We start from the raw sequence: 12,393 nt of genomic DNA on the forward strand, positions 1-12,393 counted from the left end.
CTCCCTATATGTTGATGATGCATTGATTTACCTTCGTGAGCCACGTGCTTCGTGCCTTTGTTGTTACGGTTGCTGGAAGAATTTGGGGCTGTATCTGGTCTTCGGGTGAACAGGAAGAAAAATAAGTCACTCCTGTTTCCTATAGGATCATTGTGTGGTGCCCCATTGGAGGATTTACGGGTGGTGGGGTTCAGGTGAGAGTTTGAAGGTTTTAGATACCTGGGTATATGGGTCACTCACATGGTGGTGTCGCGTGTAATACACAATGTAGAGCGGTGGTTAATGGTTTGGAGCACTCGTTTTCCTTCTGGAATAAACTGCTTCTCTCAGTGATGGGAGGGCGGCTGTGGCTAAGTTGGTGTTCTTGCCGCGGTCTCTTTATCTTGTGCAGAATCCCTTGTTTCTGTTAGAAGCTCGTCTTTTCAATCATCTGGATAGTTTGTTGATTTCATTGGTTTGGGCTGGGCGTCATAGCAGGGTGACGTTATCTATGCTGCAGAGTGACATGGAAGACGGAGGCTTGGCAATCCCTAATGTTCAACACTACTACTATGCTGCACACTTACAACACACAGCAAAGTGGATAACTCAGTTGGATAACTGGGAGAAGCGTCTATTTGCGGGTATAGTGGGAGGAGAGGGGTTTGTACATATATTGATGACAGGCGATCGGTCGGAGGCTGCTGTCCCCTATTTGGTCAAAACTACTGCAGGGATCTGGGAGCAAGATGTTACGAAAGTAATTTGCCGCACCTTATTTGATAGGGAACTGAACATTTGGAGTTTTGCCCCCTTTAGGGATATGGATACTCTAATGTCAATGGATGCTTGGAGAGTAGGAAGCTGCCTAGTGGCGGGTGACTTATATCTCAACAGGGAGTTTATCTTCTTTCAGGAGGTGCAGACTACGTTTGGATTGGGTAATGGTCAGTTCTTGCAGTATGCCAAGATGGAGAACGTGGCTCGAGAAGTCTGGTCTGGATTCCTGCTGCTCCCCCCACCCCCCGATTTCAAAGGTATTGAAAGGGCTGATAAATTGGGGTGAGGAGTCCCACTTGATTACCCCATTTTATATAGCACTTCGAGGGGATCAAACGGGGGTGGAGTGTGTGGTGCACAGGGCCTGGGATCGAGATCTGGAGGATCCATTAGAGGACGCGGACTGGGAGGTGGCGCTGTCACGCACGGTTTCTTGTATCAACCGATTTAAACTATTGCATTGTAACTTTGTTCATCGTGTATATTTTACACCTGCTCGTCTTAACAAAATTGACCCGAAAAAAGAGAGACCAGGTGTCCTAGATGTAGGGAGATAGGTGCCTCCTTTCTTCCGTTGGCTTGGTCCTGCAGGGAGGTGCAGCGATTTTGGTGGGTGGTGGTTCGAAAGATAGAGGGGGTCACCGGTCTGGGCCTCACAATGACGCCTCTGACTTGTTTATTAGGTGTATTGCAGAGACCACGGGAAAGGTGCGTCCCATAGAGATTCGCACAGCTCACTCTGGTGCTGGCTAAGCGTAGGGTGGCTATAGGCTGGATGAAGACATGAAGCCCATCCAGTCCTTATTGGGTCCGGGATGTACTGGAATGGGGTGTTGCTGAAGAGCAATACATGAGAATGACGCGTAGGGAGGAGGGAGCATTGACGGACATAATGGTCTGGGGTACACTATTGAAATGCTTCACGGCGGTGGCGGAGTCCAGCTCTGACTGGAGTACTGATGAGGATGGCTGACTATGGTATGTTGTTCATAAAAGGTGACGACCAACTGTGGTTATCTTGTAACTGGTAGTATTATATATGAACGATTTGGTTACATGGTAGGTCCTTGGGTTGGGGAGAATGGGGGTATCCATTGATTGGATTTGCTCCATATCTCTGTCTGTATGTCATTTCTCTCTGGTAGGGGGATAAATAGACATTGTGGTACCCTGCACTGATATGCACTGCACTGCTTTTATCTTTATGTTGTTCTGTATTATAAACTCAATAAAATAGAGTTATTTAAAAAAGTATAATTTTATAAATTGCACATAAAGAAACAACATCACATTGCAATATTTCGAACAAGGTAAGGGTTTGAGAAGAGCAACCACGAGCAAAAACAAAATAATGCATGAGTGGAACATGAGAAAAGATGACTTGGCAAAATAAAAGATAGTTCGCTATATAAAAAAGAATTCTTTGCAATTTTGTTTGTCCTGCTGGGCACGTTTTTGCCAGACACAAGCTTTCTTTTTTGCAGGGCACTAGAAGTTAAAAAGAACAAATAAGTACCTCTATCAAGTCAGGAGCAGCAGTGCTTGGTCCCTGTGCCTCAGAGAGGAACAGAAAAGATACCAGGTCTGAAGTGGACGAGTTACGAGGCTGTAAAGAAGAGTGAGTAGAATGCAAGCCAACAAATGGTGAGTGACAGGCGGGCTCCAAGCCCTTTACTGTACACAAAAGATCCTGCAAACGAAACACATGCACTAGCACATGCACTTGCTGGCTCAACCCTAAAAAGGCTTAATACATTGGGTCTGAAGCAGTGCTTAATTTGAGCCAGTGGTTTCTGGTGTGGGGCACCGGCACTTATTTTTCTCCCTCAAGCATTTACTGCAAGCAAAAGACACATATGGGAAAGACAGAGGAAGAGATAAGGGAAAAAGTGTCACAAAGGGAGAAAGCAGAAAGCTGCGAGAGTGAGCTGAAGGGGCAAGGAGTGGCTGTAAATGGATTAAAGCGGCCCGAGATGGCTTCAGGATTACGCTGCCTCAGTATTCCGTGCTGGCACATTTAATTGCAGCAGCCTCATGTTTCAGAGGAGAGCTTTGAGCACCGGCACTTTTTTATCTACAAATTAAGCACTGGTCTGAAGGTCGGCGTACTTTAGAGCAATACACAGGCTAATTGTGGCCGGAAGTCCCATTTGCACAATTTTCGGGAATACTTCAACATTTGCATAAAAGACTGTCAAAATAAGACTGCATTAAATGAAAGAAGTTTCATATCAGACTCATTAGAAAACCACATCCAAACCCACTGGTATACTCTGAGCTCTTAGTGACATGCTCTCTTACCTCAATACTGCAACTTTACCTGGACTACAACTGACCGTGAATACAATCCTTTGTGCCAAGCTGCAGAGCTGTCCCTTTAACCTGGACAGCACTGTACACCTGGACACCGATGTGCTCACCTTACAATCAAAACTTTGTGACTCTCCAAGTCACCTTTGTTTTCAATCCCTAATTATTTCCAGAAAGTGGGACAATGAAAGGCGCTGTGGGATACACAATGTACAAAGCTACATAACATTCTAATTCACCAATGAACGTGATCACAGGTGACTGCTCTCACGTTAGACAAATTAACGCCAGCATTGCTTTTTTATGAAACCAACATGAGAAAACTCTTCCCGGCAGGGAATCAGCAGCACTTTTCAGCACTTAGACTAATGGATGGAAATTATGTCAGGCAGAGGGACTTCTTGGCATACATTATAGAAATATTGTAATTCTGTGATGTGATGGAGAAAGCACAGCAGGCATCTATAATAACCAGAGACAGCATTCTGAGGCAGCAAATTACCATGGAGAGCGAAATACGTATTCATCATTATTCCTATAGATCAGTACCGAAAAGGCAAAGTACGCTGTGGTTGACCACTGCTAGAATTGATGCATGTCCTATCACAAACTGCAGAGAAGACCTACTGCCATTTATTGCTTTTACTCGCAATTATAGTCTCTAAAACGAGCACCGCACGATTCATGATTACTGCAGAAATCTACAGTTCAATCGCTTGCTAAGAAGCTCGTTTGTACAACATCTGTGGAAAATGTGCCACTCGTGCCCTGTGCTAGGGTTCTCCTTGAGGATATCAGTGTAATGCACTGTCCCACCCCCAATGTCCCCACCCGGGGTGGTGTTAATCTGCCCTCGATGATTCATCTCAGTGAAATACTGCAAAGCAAAATAGTTCTCCAATCAAATTTCAATGTCCCCATTTTGAGCAGTGGAAATTTTAGTTGACCAGTTACGAGTGCGTATAGGTTTTGGGCATCTGCTGAACTGTATAAATTGCCTCTTGGAGCTGCTCGTTGGTTTCTAATTTGTTTTTTTGCTGTCAGGTCACCTTTTCTCCACTGCAGACTTCAGAGTGCTGAGATACAGATGTTTCCCTAAACACAGATTACTGATGTTAGTTAAAAGGATGCTGGGGTTGCTGTTGGGCATGTTTTTAGCCTTGATCTTAGCCCATATCCCGTTGCTCGAGTTCAATCGATCAGGTGATACTTGTGTGGAAGGGGCCTTAGTGGTGGAACATGGTACATCGTGAACAGCTAGATTCAATCTCAGAGATGAGCCCTTTATTTGGTCTACTCTGATCGCTGACAAGTCTGGTCTAACAATATCGTTAGTCTAGACCTCTAGCTTGGAAGTAGTTGAGTTCAGTGTCTACTGTTTTTCTGTTTTGAGGCAATGGTTATATTGGTTGATTCATTCTTTGAACGCTGGTCATGTCCAGGACCATAGTGATCTGTGATCCAGCTTCTCATTTATGAGTCAGTGTTTGTCAGTGATTACACTGAATATCCTAGGCCATATTCTTGCCTACATTTTTCAGTTTTGTTTCAGTTGTCCAGATCAAGGTATTCCAGGTCTCATGGCCTTGGATTCCACGGGATATGCCTTCATAATGCATCCATTAAAATGTTGGCTACACACTCATACAGAAATTTTCTTGTATTATGACTCTGAAATTTCTAGAAATGTCCTGGTCCTCCCTAATAATAATCATTGGTCAAGATTCATAGAATTTTTAACACTGTCCTAGCATCCACTGGGATCCAGTGAGAGCTTTCACAGATGAAGTGTGTGCTCCCAGTTTCATATATTGAGGCTATATCTGCCCACCTGATTTGTGACCCACTGCAACCTGATTATGAGTTTCAGGAAGTTCACAATAGTTGGTGGTGCAGTAACATAGACTCAGTTGCCAAGGCTCAAATTAACGCCACCCTGAAAGAGATAGAAAAATGGCAAGATCTCTCTAAGCAACGGATAGTTAGAAATTAGGGATGTAGGTCTGGGCCAACCTTTTTGTGTTGGCTTTGCATTGCCAATGTCCAGTTAAAAGAAAAAGATTATTTCTTGGTCCCAGACATTTCTGTTATCTCCATTTTGTTGGCATTTAGGCTCCACCTTGAGAAATATACATAAACTGGACATTTAAGGACTTTAGATCTTTGACGGCGGGGTTACGCTGTCACAACTGTGACGGATATCCCGTCCACCAAAATCTAAATCTCATTGGTTATACTGTAATGGGATTTAGATTTAGGCGGATTGGATATCGGTCTTCATTGTGACGGAGTAAACCCTCCACCAAGATCTAAATCAGGCCCTTAGTGATTTTGGGACAGATGTATGTGTATAATGTTTGTGATTTCTTACTAGCGAATCTTAGCCAATCGCTATTAGGAAGTTTGACACGGTTAGTGATTGGCAGTGCGTCGCAAATGGACCTGTCTCATCAATATTCATGAGGCAGGACGCAATTTGCAACCCATTGAGAATGGCTACAATCAGAGGGATGGTGGCTTGCTGGGAACAGCACACCACCAAATCTGTGATTGCTTTTAAGTCAAGCAATCTTTTTTTTGTTATGCATTCGTTCTCCTTAAAGGAAAACTGGGAAGTTTTTTTTTTCTTTTTTAAGAATAGGCAGTAGTCCATGGGACCACTACCTGTTCTTAAAAATTTTTTGCACCCCCATTCACAAAGGGAAAGGGGTCCCTTGGGGACCCCTCTCCGTTGGCAAATGGTTTACCACCAACTTGAAGTTGTTGGTAACTGTGATTTGTTTGCGACTGCATTCAGGGTCACAAAACAATCAAACATGTCCCTGCCAGTTGCTATTAGGAAGGGACACCCTTGGCACGCCCCTTCCTGATAGCGACTCGCTATCCCTATTTTGCAAGTTGGTAACAGGTTACTGATAAAATAGCTTCATACATCTGGCCCTTTGTCCTTTCACGTTGATTCATTGTCACAGAGATGGATAGATACGTATGACTTATGCATACATCTAGGAATGAAGGTTACCCAAATTTATCTCTGTAAATAAGGCCCTTTGTGCTGCGTTAAGGATTAAAGAAATTTTGCACCTTTTTATGTGTGAAGGATCTTCATCATTCTTTGAGTGCTTAATGCAAACATCTTTCACCACGAGATACAAAAGCATATTTCTGGATGTGGTAATCTGTGACAATGTTTGTGCATATATGTTGTGTGTTTTTGTGTTGTGGTGGTGGTGTGTTGTGTTGTTTTTGGGCTGTTGTGTTTTTGTGCTACATTATTGCAATGTGATGCTGTGTGTGATGCTGTGATGCTTTGTAATGGTGCAATGGTGTTATATGCTGTTTCTTTAGATGTGTCAACAAAAGTGGCTCCCTTCTCTGTTAAAAGCATCACTTGTTTCTAAAGTTACCTTGACAAGCAACCACTGCTAAGTGATGGAAATAGAACTGCCCAAGCACTTCAATTACAAAGACATCAGTCACCGCAAAACTGTTGCTTAAAACAACACCTGTCAGGATCAAGTTATGTGATCCAGTTCCATACCTCTGAGCAGGTCACAAGAATTCATTAGGAGAGTGTTTTGGCTATTAGGCTGGAATGTATAATTTTGCTTTTTAAATGTTTGTACTGGCACCTCAAGGAACCACCTTTTAAAGAGTCAGAGATGCGTGCCAACAATAACGGAACTATGTAAAAGTAATCTTTGTACCATAGTGCATGCCACCACATACTGACATCAGAGCCCAATAACTATAGAAGAATGGAGTGATGGATTGTTCCTCCAGTATTTATACCTGTGTTCTGGAGTATGCAACCAAGGCCATGGAAGAGTCTTGTTTCTAACCACTGGCCAACCTTTTTAACCAAGACAGCAAACCTCCGCAAATCACCCCAGATCACCCCCAAACACCACCAGAGAACCTCCTTAGCTCCCTGACACCCTCCCATTCAGCTGAAGCAAGGTGCGGCTTAGCGAGAGTACCAGGGGCTTTATTGCAGGAAAGGACTCTCTATCTCCTGGTTTGTCACTCAAAACAGCAATGATTATGGTGTAGTGTCACTCCACCTGTGGCACTATTGATAGATGCACCCCTGGGACCAATTGGCATCACTGCAGTCTTCAAAGTATCAACCTCGACTCATTCCATCATATAAGGAGCTGTTGAGGGCTAATGCAAGGGTCAGGGGTTACATGTGTGAGGCTACTGGTGTTAAAGGGGGCAGGTATCACATGCCGCTTCCCTGCCATTTAGGTGTGGAACTCATAACGGCTTCAAGTGAAAACACCCAACATTAATACTAAGGGCTCTGTTGTTTTGGAACACAATGCAGCGCAATTAGTTCATGCGCGTGTGACCATTATACTTAGAGACAACAAGCCTCACAACGCAAATAAAAGTTGTCAGTCCTTTGTTGTTCGAAAAACTTGCAAACACATGAAAAGCAAGTAACAGTTGTGTCCATATAATGAACCAACATTTGACATCAATTTTTAGGTCTGACTTGATAGCACAGCATTCTGGTAGACCTATCTTTTGTTCCCAAGTCTTTAAAATATGCAGGGTGTCAGCTCACCTCCAATCAGGAGAGGATAGCTCTCTCACTTGATGCTATTGGTTTGGGGATGTATCTTTCCACCTCCAATGCGGTACTTACTTTTCAGTGCATGAGGGGCTATTAAGGGCCGAACTGGGGAACCAAAAGCAGCCATGGCTATTTTGATCAGACCAACCCCCTTACTGCGTGTAGCAAACAATCGCAGAAAGCAAGCCGAGGAGCTGTCAGACACTTCTATGTATAATTAAAAAAAATAAGTAACCACTAGTCCCAGCTCGCACTAAGGGCAGTGGTGCAGGAACGGTGTGATAGTACGCAACAACCAAGGTTCGGTTCAAGCCTTTGAGCCCCACTGCCGCTGTATCTGCTGCGCTAGCGATAGCATGGGCTCCACGTGAGGGGAGTAATTGGCTAGCTTACCTTTTTATTGGACACCACACACCCCAGATCAGGCGAGTGCTGCCTGTGTATAAAATATCTGCCCGTACCTCTCTCCTTTGACAGCAACTCACAGCATTTCATCAATATTCTGTAAAACAAACTGTATTTAAGTCCCCTGGTGCATTGTGTATTTGCTCAGCAGCGCTGCTCGTCGCCTCGCAGCAATTCTCACTCTGGAAGTTGGATTTATTGTCTATAAAGACAAACGCGAAAATAAATGCTTTTTAAAGTTCCTGCAGGGCGATACTGATCGCTGATTGCCACGCACGCCGCCAAAGGCCCTTTGTTTGTTTAAAAATGCGGCCCCTGCACCAAAACTAATCCTACCCCCCAGTCCCCGCCACCTGTACCCCCCCACCCCTTCCAGCCGGGCTAGGTGCCAGTAGTGTAGTCAGTGTGCCTTTGGCCCTGGCTCAGGGAAGGAAATGTGACAGCCAAGCGGCTGTTGTTGGAATTATAAAATACAGCAACATTCAGGGTTCAGTGGGCCCATCAGGCCTCTGAGCCCCGGTGCCACTGCACCTGCTGCGCCAATGGAAAGTATGCCTCTGCCAGAGCCAGCCTGGGTCTAACTATTTTGCATCTCATTTTACATCACAAAATTAAAGAGATTCATCACACAACACATTCTTTATCCTGTAGGTGCACTCTATACAGAAATCAAATATTTTTCTTTGCTTTTCCAGTGCACCAGTTTCGTTTCATGTTTTAATCTGCATTCAAAAAGCAGTCAAACATTATCTTTCCTCGTAGGGCCAAATTAGGGTGTCTTGATTATTGACTGATTACCACTAGTTACGAATTCCTTGGGTTAGTTAGTGCATCCTGCTGGCCTGAGAGAACAGCAGTTGGCTGCACACAACCCAGTAACATTCCTGGCAGATTGCACGTCTTGCCTTGAAGTTCACAAGCATTTTCTTGAAGAATGTTCTGGTTGTAAAGCAGCGGGTGTACCTGGAAGGAACATTTTGCCTCTTCGGTTTTCCACCTCGGGTCATCGCCTTTTATCCTTCACCGACCTCCTGTTGGAAAATTCTCCTTTCTCACATGCCACTACTTGAGAGTTCTTTAGTTGATATTTTTAATTTTTTGAGTTCACTAAAGGGCAACCACCAAAAGGGCATTGTCCTTAGAGAATCTCAGTGCAATACTTTAGTGTGTAAAAGTGAAACAGGGTAAAACTAAAAAGAATGTAATATTGATGAGCTTAAAACTTTGTAACATAATAATGTTAAATTCTTATAATTCTAGATTAGGACTTTGATTACGGATGCATTACATAGGTCTCAGGATAAATCGATGTTTTAAAAATCCCTGGGTAGGAAAAACGAGTTTATCTACATGCCATGCTACAAACCGAATCGCCTCTTGCTTCTGATTACATGAGATATTGACACACTATCCAAAATTACTTAATTTTTTTACCTCAGCATAATGAAAGACTAAGGGCCAGATGTACGAAGCAGTTTTCAAGTCACAAACAGTGAATCGCCCGTTTGCGACTTGAAAAATGCTATTTGGGATGTACAAAGCCCAAACTGCGTTTCAGTAACTTGTTAGCGAATCACAGTTTGGGTTTTGCGATTCGGTATTAGGAAGGGGCGTGACAAGGGTGTCCCTTCCTGATACCGAATCCAGATGGTATGTATGATTGTTTTGTGACCGCGAATGCAGTCGCAAAACAATCGCAGTTAGCACCAGTGTCACACTGGTGCTAACCCATTCGCAAACTGGAAGGGTTCCCCATGGGACCCCTTCCCTTTTGTGAGTGGTACCGAAAATATTTTTTCAAAGCAGGCAGTGGCCCCACGGACCACTACCTGCTCTTAAAAAATGAAAAGAAAGCTTTTCATTTTTGATTTTGAAATGCATCTCGTTTACCTTTAAGGATAAAAAGGCTGCATTTAAAAAAAAAATGCTTTATTTAAAAGCAGTCACAGACATGGTGGTCTGCTGTCTCCAGCAGGCCACCATCCCTGTGAGGGCGGCCATTCCCAATGGGGTCGCAAATTGCAACCTACCCCATGAATATTCATGAGGTAAGTAATTTGCGACCCCATTGGGAATCGCAAACAGTGTCATTGACACTGCTATACATCAGGTTTTGCAACTCGCAAATTGCGAGTCGCTCTGACTCGCAATTTGCGACTCGCAAAACCTGATTTTTGTACATGTGGCCCAAAGTTCAATATGTGGACTTTACCTTGTGAGTTTCAAGCTATGCATTGGTACAATACCCTTCTTAATCAGAACAAAACTGGATTTGATTCTGGGTGGTCTATTTGCTGATCAGTTGTTGTATTGACTACTAAAATGTGGCTAGAACATATTGAACCTCCAAGATGGGATGGCTATTTCTTTTGAGAGCATTCACAGTCATGGGCAACGTGTGCCCATATGCACAATGAGCAAGAGTTCACTCTGAACAAACCCCACTCACAAAGGGATAGTCGTTGCTAAACTGTAATGTGAGCCCTTGTGCCAATAGTTGCACTAATTTGTAGACTTCTTACTCAACCCCTGACCCCACCCCTTCCCATCCTTTACCTCCTTCCTTATGTCTCTCATGACACATGGCCACCTCATGTTACTATATGTTTGTGTCTACTTCTAGTTGATACAGCTGTATCATCAAATTGTTATGTAAAAGAGTTCACCATTACTTAAGAAGTGCCTAAATGTTCTCAGGTGCTAGATCTTTATATGAACATGTCATCTAAATAAATAAATGTCTCATAAACTAAGGGGTCATTAAAGATACCTCTTTGAACTACAAATTAAATGATTTGTTTGATAGGAGTTAATCTGCATCTTTTCATAGGCCCGCCCCAGCAAGGGTCACGGCAGCCTCTTCAGTCTCTCCAGCTTGCTCGTCATATCAGGGAGCAAAAGGGGGCACCATGAAAGCTATTTTTCAAACTATCCTTTCACCCCTGCTCCTGCAGACAGCCTAATTCTGCCGTGCACCAGATGGCAGAATTTGACAGGAACTCCGCATTACATGCATAATGCAGAGTTACCTGAATTCCGCCAAATCCTTCAGGAGAATTATATTTCTGCCCGGGCCTACCCAACTTTAACACCTAACTGGCATTTAGGGGAGAATGATGGAACGCTATGACAAGAAGTGGGGATGAAAGAGGGACAACATGCTGAGTAGTGCGATGGAGCCAGAGAATCCTGACCGGGAGTGGGGAGGGTCTGTGTGTTAATATGACTGGGAGCTGGTGGCAATGCACAGAACCAGGAATGGAAGTAATAGCACTTTGGTTGAAGACCAACTGACAGCAAAACTGTGATTGCGGTGGACAGGAGGAAAGTCGCCATCTTGGATTTAAAGTGATGACTGAAAGGGTTAAGGCAGTAGGACTTGGAATTGGGATAGGAGAGGATGGGTCAACAAGGCTTGGGAGTGTGAAGGCAAAGAATGGCCCAAACAGGCCACGTATAAGAATTCAGTTTATTTTTTAACCATGAATATCAGATGATTTAAAGTGCTGAGGGTGTTTCCTAGCCAAGGTGTATTACTGTCAACTCTTAAAAGCGAATGGGGTTAAGAAAAGTCTTTCTCGGGAGACTGTCCTCAGATTTAACTCTTGGTAACTTCAAGCAAGCGTGTAGCTATGATTAGTGAAGCAGCACCATGGCTTGCAGTCCTAACGATTGGTGTATTTACTACCCAAACACCAGTCAAAGGGCCATTTTCATGGCTTGCTCCAGGGTCCATGGCATCCATACTGCGCTACTGCTTCCATGGTGAAGCTACAGAAAGGTTGAGGAAAAGTAATGCAGGTGCTTGGTGGTGTCCCCAATATACCATTGGTGTCAAGAGCACCTGCCAGTATATCCTGGTCCGATTAATGGTAGGACTAAAAAAAGAAAGATTAAAATAAAGGTTGATTAATTGGTGTCTCCTTCCTATTATCAACAACAAAAGTGTCATTGGGTTCACATTGCACCAGATTAGAGAAGTCCAGTATGACTGCATTCAACCCACAGCAATGAATTGACCAACCCAATTTCTTAGCTGGTCTGTGCCACTGATGAAAGGAACCAACCATGTGCAAACTAGTCAAACCCTTTCACAATTGAATAGTCTGGCAAAACAATTTAGAGCACAAATCTCTGAACAAGATAGAAAACAGCCTCAGGGTTGTTTTACTACACAAAGATAGTTTTTCAAGTTTTTTATTTAATGTTACGGAACTCCACAGGAGGTCCACATAAAAGGATACATATGTATAAAGCACCATTAGAACAAAGTAAAAGGATTAAACTTTCCTAGACGGTTAACTAAATTAATACAACGATAAAAACACTTAAATAGT

This window comes from Pleurodeles waltl, chromosome 11, assembly GCF_031143425.1.
Source record: "Pleurodeles waltl isolate 20211129_DDA chromosome 11, aPleWal1.hap1.20221129, whole genome shotgun sequence".
Taxonomy (NCBI): domain Eukaryota; kingdom Metazoa; phylum Chordata; class Amphibia; order Caudata; family Salamandridae; genus Pleurodeles; species Pleurodeles waltl.